We start from the raw sequence: 11,112 nt of genomic DNA, 5'->3' as shown, positions 1-11,112 counted from the left end.
TCTGGACTGGCTGACTAACAAGTCCAAGGGATCCTATCTCCTCAGTCTGGGGCTACAGGCACGTGGCATGTCCCCAGGATTTTACTTGCCTGCCAGGGATCAGAACTTGGGCCTTCATGTTTGCCTGGCAAGTACTTTACCCAGTAAGCCATCTCCCTAACTCTCAAATACTTTAGAAGTTTATTGTGGATGAGCGATTTTAACTGATGAACTGATTTTTTGCCAATCTACTAACAAATTGTCCCCAATAAGTAACTGCCAACTGATACTTTTTGTTGAGCTGACAGATAGCTTAATGCATTTGGAAAAGTTGACTCCTACTGACTTTCAGTAGGTTTCCTTAAAAAAAAGAAAGATTTATTTATTTATTCATTTATTTATTATGTACACAGTGTTCTGCATGTATGTCTGCATATCAGAAAAGGGCACCAGATTTCACTACAGATGGTTGTGAGCCACCATGTGGTTACTGGGAATTGAACTCAGGACCTCTGGAAGAGCAAGCAGTGCTCTTAAGCTCTGAGCCATCTCTGCAGCCCCCCTTTCAGTAGGTTTCTAACCATAGAGTCGGTTCTTATCAGTTGTTTCAGATGATTTAACTAATAACTTCTTAACATTTTGAAGGCCTATTCATCTGATTTCCCCATTTTCTCCCACTGGTACAGAAAATAGTTAATGTTACTGGGTTGTATTGGCTACTTTTTTGCTGTTGCAATAAAACACCATTGCCAAGGCATCCTAAGGAAGGAAGGAAGGGTATATTTGGATTTATAGTTCCAGGGGGATCAGAGTCCTTTGTAGTGGTGAGGATGGCATCAGGAACCCCAGGCTGAGAGCTCATACCTGTGAGCTTAAGCATGCAGCAAAGAGGGCAAACTGGATGGGACAAAGGCTATATACTCTCAAACCCCACTACCTCTACTTCTTCCAGCAATGCCACATCTCCTAATCCTCACCACACAGCACCATCAATGGGTGTTCAACTATCTGAATGGTGGACATTCTTATTCAAATCGCTCCATATGGTCTCTCCCATTTCCAACACTGTAATTCTATTTCAAAGAGATGATAATTCATGTTGGAATGAATGAAACAAGAAAAAAGTACCCACCCGGTGTTCAGGTGGGTAGATAGAGTGTGCCACAGCACAAAAATATGAAGGGGTAACTCCAGCTAAGAATTCAAGAAATATTTATTGATCATTGAGCATAACAGACACAAAGAAGGCACAGTCTGTGACTTTAGTTGCTAGGGGCCGAGGAGGCATCGCCATTACAAGATGGCGCCCACTTCCGTAGGGCAAGTGGTAAACAACTCCATTTAAGGCTTGGAGCCATCTGGGTTCAAGCCTGCAAGAGTGCGCATGCGCGTGAACGCCCTCCGTCTCAGGCCAATCCCGAGGCTTGGTGCCTCTGCAGACCGGCCTGGACCTATCAGGACCTTACCGGTGTCCCTGGTCCCTTTATAAGCAGCTCGCTTGGCTTGCTCGGGGCCCTTCAGCTCCTGCTCTCCCTCAACCAATGTGCTCCAATAAAGTGTGACTCAAGAAGGATCCTAGAGTGGGTGGTAGTTCTTCCTCGCTGGCCAAAGGGCTCACTGCATTTAGTTTCCATTCACCAGAGAGGCTTAAAACCAAGTCATCAATGAGTGGAAACCAGAGAGCCGTAATCTAGAATGGACGTTTGCATCAAGACTATGATTTTGAGAGTGTTATCTTAAATCAGATTTTGTTACTTTGTTTCTGCAATTGGACAATAATACCAAACTTATGTTGTAAATAAAAAAAGCATATTTTTTGCATGTTGGAAATGAAATCCAGGGCCTCAGGCATGCTAGACAAGTGCTCTACCAATGAGCTACATTCTAGCCCTATATGAGAAAACTCAATATGCAATAGAGACCTATCAAAAGTTTGTATCATAATACTACATGTAATAGGCATCAAGCATACATACATGTCTCTGCATAAACACAAATACAGCATTTAGTCTATGCATATGCCATGTATACATACTATATGACATATAAGTATCAACTTCAAGAAGTAGAATATGATGGGTTTTAAAGGAGACATAATACGTGATTTTGGTAATGTGGCAGGTGTCTGGTATGTTATGAGATGGAACTTGGAAATCAGACCTCTAACGATGAAGGTGAAGGGCCAAGGAGCAAGGAGATGCTTGAACTAGGAGGAAAGGCAGGTCTGTGTGGGAAGTGTATGTGCTTCCCAGGTGTCTGATGCTTATAACCACAGTATACTGACAAAGTACAGTTAGTTTATGTCTCACCATCCTACTGAAATGGACAAAGGGGAATGACAGGAAGGGATGACCATCAAGGATGACCAAGGATCCAACATACATGACTTTATATGCCGTTATAGATCAGATTTGAGACAGAATGATAGGACATGCCTATCTTTAACTAATACCAGGGCCAAAGATTATTTTTAGAGTCTTAGGGTATTCTAACCCCTTGTCCCAACCCAGTTGTAAGACACATCTAATGTGAACATGATCCAAGTTAAGGAATACTCCGAGTGGAATGTACAAGTAGGGGCAATGGTAAGGATGGACCATTTACCCTAGGACAAAATAAGCTTTTTCTTATGTGGGATTTGATGGTAAGCTTTCTATTATTGCAACAAATATCAGAAAATCAACTTATAAGGAAAAGTGATATAGTTTTGGCCCACAGTTTTGAAAGTTGTAGACCATAGTTTGTTAGCCTTGATACTTTGGGGCCTTCCTCAAGACAGAATATCATTGTGTAGAACTTAGGGAATAAGAAAGCTGCTAATGTCTGTGGCTAAAAAACGAGAAAGCAGCTTGTGTCCCCAAATCTCCTTCAAGGAGGACACAATGACCAAAAGACCTTCTACTGGTCCCCACACGTGGAAGATCTCACCATCTCCTAATAGTGCCATGTTCTAGGTCTTTGAGGGGGACACACGTTCCAGCAATCTACCTGTCTCTACCCCCCACCCCAAGTGTGCTGGGATTACAAGCATGCACCTCCATGGCTGGCTTTCTTTGTCTCTTCTCTTCTCTTCTCTTTTCTCTTCTCTTCTCTTCTTTCCTCCCCTTCCCTTCTTTCTCCTCTCCTTCTCTCCTTCCTTCCTTTCTTTTCTTTTCTTTCTTTCTTTGACATATGGTTTCTCTGTAGTTCTGACTGACCTGGAACTCACTCTGTAGACCAGGCTGGCCCAAAACTCAAAGATTTGCCTGCTGAGTGCTGGGCACTACAGCTGCCCAGCTGGCCTATGGTTTGCTTTCTAATGAATGTACTGGAAATTGAAATCAGGACCTAAGTAAGCATGTTAGTAATAAACTAAATCATGCTTTTAAAACATGGAAGAAGGCACATTCATAGTTGCTTGGAAGGCTGGCTACCAGAAAATTCATTGGGCACCAGACAAGCTTTCTGACCCACTGGGAAGACAGTGAAGGAAAAGGTAGAAAGATAAGAAGTATTGAGGAAGTGAGTCATGTCTGCTTCCTACTGGAAAGACTGAGCTATTGCAATTTTTCTGTGAGTAAGTTATTGCTTGATTTATGTTCCAAACTAAGGCCAGAGGGATTTTTTTTATGGTTGTAAAGATAGTTCCAAGAGCAGAGGACAAAGTGCTTTCATGATGTGTACACTAAAAGGAGAATTTTCAAAGAGAAAGCTAAAAACAGCATGTCTCAAGAAAGCAGGGAACTGCCAACTTCCTTCAGAACTGAAACTAGAAAACCAGAAGCAGGCAACTCTGCTTCCAGCAAATGTTGACTTTGCACAACAAAATATGGCATGAGCCCAGTGTGTCTGGCTATATGTGAATAAAGAAACCCAGTGTTTGACACAAGGCAGATGATGTGTTGTGACTGACTAGGGTCCCCGTCCATCCTAAGCACTTTAGAATGGAGCAAGCGGTCATTGTGGAAGGAAGAGGAAAACAATGACATGAAGTTATATTAAAAAATATGACTTGGATTTCATGTACTTTACATTTTATCCCATGTGTAGGATTGGGAAAGAAGAATGGGGTAGAGATGAGTCGTGCCTCTCTTTCCCAAGATGGACACTACATTATAGAGGTAGGTGTTTCTTTTTATTATCATTAATTTATATATATATATTTTTTACATTCCAAACCCAGTTCACCCTCCCTTCTCTCCTCCTGCTCTCCCCTCCCATCTGCCCCTCGGAGAGGGTAAGGCTTCCCCTAGGAAGTCTACCAAGTCTGTCCCATCAACTCTTTGAGGTGGGACCACGGCAAAAATAGGTATTTCTGTACTTGGATTTGTCCCTTACTAATGGAGAGGACTGAAAGTTAATTCTGGCTTCAAACTTGGTGTGTAGCTGAAGATGACCTTGAACTTCTGATTCTCTGCTTCCACCTCCTGAGTGTTGGGATTACACTAGAGACAAGACTCTGCCAAACATTTTATTGCTTCTTTTACTCACCACAATATCCTTATAAATAGAGTACTATTATTACTTCTATTTTAAAAGAACAGAGACAAAGAGAAATTAAGGCAGAAAGAACTGTACAAAAATTAAGACATTTTGTTCTTGAGGGATGTTATGTCCAATCTCAGCTGTGTGTGCGAACTTCTCTTGGGCACTTAACTGCACTCCAGCTCTCAGCACACAAGGAAGATATTGATGGATAGCAGCTATTAGTGTAAGGCAAGAAAATGGCAGGTGTCTTGTCTGTGAAGGATGCCAACTGCTCACTGTCAAATGACCAAGGCAGGAACAGAGACTGGGGCTCAGGACACTGAGGTGAGGCTGGTGTGTGCAACACACAGTGGTGTCTGGAGGTGATGTTTATGACTATGCGTGCTCACTGGCCACCTCTGTCCCACTGAAGTCTTGTGTTTCTCTTTTGGTTCCCCTTGGGGGTAAGGTGAGACTGAATTCGAAACAGGGATCCATGCCTTTCTGATCTCTGAAAGTAGATTAAGGCTGCCAGCAGTGGTGTCCTAGAGGGCTGGAATATACTCACATCAAAAGACCACCAGCATGGTGATGAGGGAGCTGTGTAGAAATGTATTGCAGACTTAGACTGTTTGGAGAGTCTGTGTGCTAGAATGCTGAATCCTAGTGGTTAAACCAAGTTCTGTCATAACACTTTGTGGATTTTGAAATCAAGTTGTATTAACACAGCAAAACCCCAAATAGGACAACAAGACTCCCTCCCTCCCTCCCTCCCTCCCTTCTTTCTTTCTTTCTTTCTTTCTTTCTTTCTTTCTTTCTTTCCATACTATCATGCATCCTTAGCTGGCTTCACACTTGGTATGTAGCTAAGAATAACCTTGAATTTCTGAGCCTTCTGTCTCTACCTCCTGAATGCTGAGATTATAGGGGACCACCTTTTGTATCATGCTGGAGATTGAACCCAACACTTCATGTGCCCCAGATCAGAACTCTACCAACTGAGCTACATTCCTGGCTCAGCTATGATGGTTCAAAGGTTCTTTATTTTTTAAGGGCTGTGTAAACATTGTCACGCACACAGGGCCCTGGATACTAGAGACTTCTCCCAGAACCAACCCTTAGGATCCCCTAAGGGTGGTGGAGAAATTTTACCAACTCAACAATCTGAGAAATAACGTCTTTGGCTTTGGCAGCCCCAAATGCTGATAAACTGCATGAGAGGGAGAGAGGGAGAGAGAGAGAGAGAGAGAGAGAGAGAGAGAGAGAGAGAGAGAGAGAGAGAGAGATATCTGTGACCGGGAAAGGGACCCCACTTCCCTTTCAACGGTTGCTCCTCCCCCTCCCGTCTCACCTATTTTCTGATCTTCCACCCATTATTCATTTGACTTGGTCATAGTAAGTGATCTTCAAGAGTTCTAGTGATCTTGGGACAAAAACAACGTTACCTGGCAGGTTTTCATGGATTTTCCTCAGGGAGATCTGATCTGAGTATCTCCTAAGTAACCTGAGCAGTTTGAGATGTAGCATCAGATGCTTCAGATCTGACTACAGCTAGGTCTTAATTGAGATCGCCATGGTAATTGGCTTTGAAATCTTGAAAGGCCTCTGTTTAAGGTCCAGTAGTTCAGTGCACAGCCTAAGAGATGGAGAATCTGCTGGTGTCTGTTCCTTCGTAAAGATAGCTCTTTCTGTTTTCAGTGTAAAAATAAGCGAGCCCAAATCATAAAGGAGCTGATAAGGACAAGTCAAATAAGACATAAAAAAAAGTTAAAGAATGACTGTTACTCAATAAATTAAACCATAAATAACACATTCATTAATGCTTTCCAAAAAAGCATCCTGAACATTGTACAAATACAAAACATAATACAACAAAATTTATAAAATAAGTTCAGATTATCCCCTAATGATAAGAACTGAGATAGCCACTCTCTCTGTAGATGTATGCTTAATAGATAGATGATTATAGATTTATGGATGGATGGATAGATAGGTAAGTAAATAGATAGGCAGATAGATAGAGATAGACAAGCAGGCAGATAGATAAAGAGATAGACAATTAAATGAGTTGATTTCTGGGTACTGCTGCCAAAATCTAGTTTGTTTTTAGTATGTAGACATGAGTATCCTGGGAAAGGTTGGAATCCCTGTCTCAAAATGCCACCACCAGACCTCCTTATTACTCTCTCTGACACAGGTAGAAAGGACTGGAGACTTGAGAGGAAGTGATGGAGCAGGAGGGCATCTTCCCCCACCCCAGGATCATGGTTTGCTATGTGTATGTATTGTTCTCCCATGAAGCTCTGCTCCTTCTCATACCCTACCCTGTGTGTTCAACTAGTTGGCAGGCAGGACCAGATGGAGTCAAATTCTGCATGAGGGGCTCAGCATTTGCAGAAACTCTGTGACCTTTGGCATCAAGCAACTACATCCAGGTCTAGGAAACATAGACTATCACAAATATCTCAGCAAGAAAACAAAATTGGAGTGTGTCCTAAGTCACTTCCCAGGCTGTCTAGTCTCCTGAAGGCTTGGCATTCAGAGGGCCAAAAGGATCCATTTACATATAAAAGGCAGGAATGAAGTAGGAAGGAAAGAAAGAAAAGTAATTTCATGGAAGTCGAGAGTAGAATGGTGACAATCTACCTGGTGTGAAGAAAGACCAGGTAGGCACCAAGGACAGGGACAGGTGGGCCAGTGGGTACCAGTTAGATTGGAGTAAATTCTGAACACTGTTTCACAGTAGAATGACCACAGATAATGATAAAGTGCTGTGCGCTTAAAAAAAAAAATCTAGGAGAGTCTTGAGATATTTCTAGCAGAAAGGAGTAGTACACATAGTAGGAGACATACATTTAATCTGACTTAACCATTGCACAATGTATATGTATCTCCAAGCATCACATGGTACCACACCAATGGGCATTGTTATCACGCACAAACTAAATAAAGAAATTTAATTTATAAAAGGCACAGAAGAAAAATTCAAGAAAGAAGAGCCATCTGGAGGAAACAAGGAAAAGACAAAGAGGAATCTGATACTTCAGAGGGTCTCTTTATGCACCCTGATACGATCTCCAGCTTTATCTCCAGGCCATGTCCTTATTTTCTTTCATAACAATGTGATCTGCTAGTCACTGGCATTTTATTTTCTTGAACTTTCTCTTCTGTACTAAGAGTTACTATATCACGTACTGGGCTTCAGCTATGTTGGATGAACACCAGACAAAAAGCAAGTTAAGAAGAAAATGTTTGATTTGGCTCATAGATTCAGAAGGAGGCAGTTTGTCATGGTGGAGAGGGCATAGTGACAGAAGCAGATTGGTCTGAGGGACTAAGAAGCCGAGGGGCAGAGATGGTGTGTTAGCTTGGCAATCTTCGGCCCACAGAATGGAGCTTCCAAATTAGAATGAGCCTTCTCTCTTTAGTTAAATCTCTCTGGAAAAGTCCTCAGAGGCATGCTTGGAGGCATACATTCCAGCTGAATTCAAATCCAGATATTCCTCCCTCCCCCCCTTGGCTTTTTGAGATAAGGTTTCTCTGTCCTAAAGCTCTCTCTGGACCAGACTGGCCTCAAACTCAGAGACTCACCTGTCTCTGCCTCCCAAGCACTGGGATTAAAGGCATGTGCCATTATGCCTGGCTAAAATCCAGTTATCTTGACAACTGGTAATAACTATCATAATTAGCAAATTTTTAGGTTTCATACTTGAATGCCTGAGTCACTGTGGTGGTGATGTGTGAACAAGTCAGACAAACGCATGCTCAAGGCCAGTGTGTAAGACTAAGCCAATGAGGGTCAGTCACCTTTCTTTTATGAGGATGGAAAATGCCCAAAGTGGTCCAGCTTGCTGGAGCTGCAAGGTGTGGCATTGGTTTGGGACTGGGAAATGGGAACTGGCTCTTCTGTCAGTGGTACAGTTCCGTTAGCTCAAAGGCCAATGCAGAGCATAGCAGGCAGGTTTCTGCTCATTTTCATCGACCATCAGAAAGAGGAAGTGAAAATTCAGTTCCCAACCCCCATGTCCTCCAGGCTTCCACTTCCTTTCTGTCTAGTAGAAAAAGAGATGTCTGTGGTTTGGTTTTGTTGTCCTTCCAGAAAGGTGTTTTATGTCAGGAGCCAAAATGCCACTTTGGGAACATGTCCTTCCTAAGTGTTTAGAAGACTTCCAGCTCCATCCTTTGTGATATTGGGCAGGTAACATCATGTTCCCCTTTCGGTAAAAGTAAGCTCCTATCCATGTGCGCTCAGTTGCACTTGTAATTGTGGTGCTTGGGAAACTGAAGTAGGATGACTACAGGTTTGGGGTAGCCTGAGCTACATAGTAAGACCCCTCCCCATCTCAACAGACCAACAAAAGAATAGATTCCTTTTCTGTGATGGGTATATTATTCTGTTCTGTTGGTGTGATGCTTAAATAGTAAACTAGGTGGCAATAGTAATTTAAGGACTTTAGATGCATAAAATCTTCATTTATATTGTAATAAAAGTATAACATATGTTTAAAAATAGCCTTACTTTAGATTTAATTTTGAAGCACAAGAAAATGCCCTGTTTTGGTTTTCTTTGTGTTTTTTTTAGTTTTATTGACATATAAATTATAAATAAAAACATATCTTCAAGGAACATTATATTGTATGTTGATACAGCTGTTCATTCACACTGTAAAATGATTACCACAATTAAGTTAACCAACATATTCGTCACACAACAGTGTTTTTAATTTCACTTCACAACAGTTTTTTTATGTATGTTCTGATTCTCTCTCCTATCTAAGCTGGACATGCTTAACTTCAAGATTCAAGGAGACTCAGCTCAGGGTGCTTCACTTCTGAGATTCGAGGAAACCCAACATGCTCAGTGTGCTGCAAGGAGACCCAGCATCCTCAGTGTGCATAACTTCTAAGATTCTGGGAGATCCAGCATGCTCAGGTTGCATGCCTGTAGCATCACTCAGGTAAGCAGTGCCTCCTGGTTGGCTGCAGTCACCATACTGCACATTCGGTCATAGAGCCTAGGGATTGAGACTTGGATATTTTGGGGGGGGTGGTTATTATTCAGCCTGCCCTAGCAAGTGACCCCCTTGGTGGATGTGGAAGCCTAGAGCTCATGCTAAATACTTATAGTGGCAATAATTATATACATATGCACAGTATATCTGACACCAGACACTGTTTTCAGCTTGGTTGTATATGTTATGGCTTTTGTCTGAAATATCTCCCATTAGCTCCTACGCTTAAGCACTTGGTCCCTCAGCTGGAAAGCACTGCCTCAGGATACTGTGGAACCAACTGGACACAGGAGCAGAAATGTGTCACCATGAGTCGGCCTTGAACATTATATCTACCTTCGGTTCCTGCATGAGCTCTCAGCTTCCAAACCCACCAAGATGTGAGGAGTCCTCATATTCCCCTACTGCAGTCAAGACCACTCCAGCAGGCCTTACTTGCCATGATGGATCCCTCAAACTCTGATCCAAAGAAACTTGTCCTCCTCTATTTCTCTGTTAGGCATCTAGTCTAGAGACATAGAAAGCAACTAGTACAGTGTTTGTGTATGAGTGGGTGTGTGCATTCATGCATGCATGTGGACGTGTGAGTGTGTGTATATGTGTTGTTTCAGTTTCTTTCTTGTGAGAGAATTTGGTTGTTTTATTGACTTCTCTGAAGAATTATCACAAAAGCAATTGCAAGAGAAGGAAGGCTATTGATTTTGTTGTCAAAGTCACTGAAATTTCACCTGAAGCCCACAGTTATGTTTAATTCTCAGGAAGCCGTGGCATTCTGAATTATTGTTGATGTGATTATTGAGTAATTTGTGATTCAACCAAACCAGTATTTATCAAATAAATTAGATAGATACAGCCATGATGAAGCATGGATGATAACTAAGAATGCAAAGAGCAAGACTAGAAAACATATGGCAATTTAGGATTACAGTGTGGGAAGAGGGGCTTCTGGGAAGTGGGAGGACTCAAGCCTTGCTTGGGCAGTGGGGACTTCGATGCATTAGCATAACAGTCTCTTACCTGGTGTTCTGAACACAGTGCTGCTATATTCCTTAGGACATCCTTGAGTCTCACTACAAACGCTAGAACACTTCATTCCTAGAGACTTACTGTCATCAGTGTCTGGACAAGTGATGAGGATGAAAAGTTGCACTTCTGAGTGTTTACTGTCAAGACTATTATTCTAAATACTTAAGTCATCGCTTTCATAGTCGTCACAGGAGTAAGAGTTATGATCGGAAACAAACTTTTTAATTGAACATTTTGAATTTGAATGAAGAACGAGTTGAACACCCTTTCTTCAACACTTTCACATCAGAGCTGGCTGCTGTATTTTACTTCTCTGCTGATTTCAACCTTTATTCTTTAGTAAATATCTAACAACATCAGCCACATACCAGCCTCAGACATCAGGACCTGCTGGTGATAGCCCGACTCACAGTGGTCCTGGCTTCACGGGGTTCAAAGTTGGGGAGTACAAGGGATGAAGGATCCAAAAAGATGCTATGTCGATATAAAGACTGTACATGACAATGACTGCACACAGCCGATGGGCTAATCCTAGATTCAGGCCAGGAGGGCCTGAGGGGAAGCATGTACTTTGAAAGATGCTTGATGTTAAGGCAGGGGATGGGGAAGGCATACAGGGATGTGTGAGAGACTGACATCAGGTTGAGAG

Source organism: Phodopus roborovskii, unplaced genomic scaffold (assembly GCF_943737965.1).
Source record: "Phodopus roborovskii unplaced genomic scaffold, PHOROB, whole genome shotgun sequence".
Lineage (NCBI taxonomy): Eukaryota > Metazoa > Chordata > Mammalia > Rodentia > Cricetidae > Phodopus > Phodopus roborovskii.
This window is presented reverse-complemented; position numbering follows the sequence as displayed.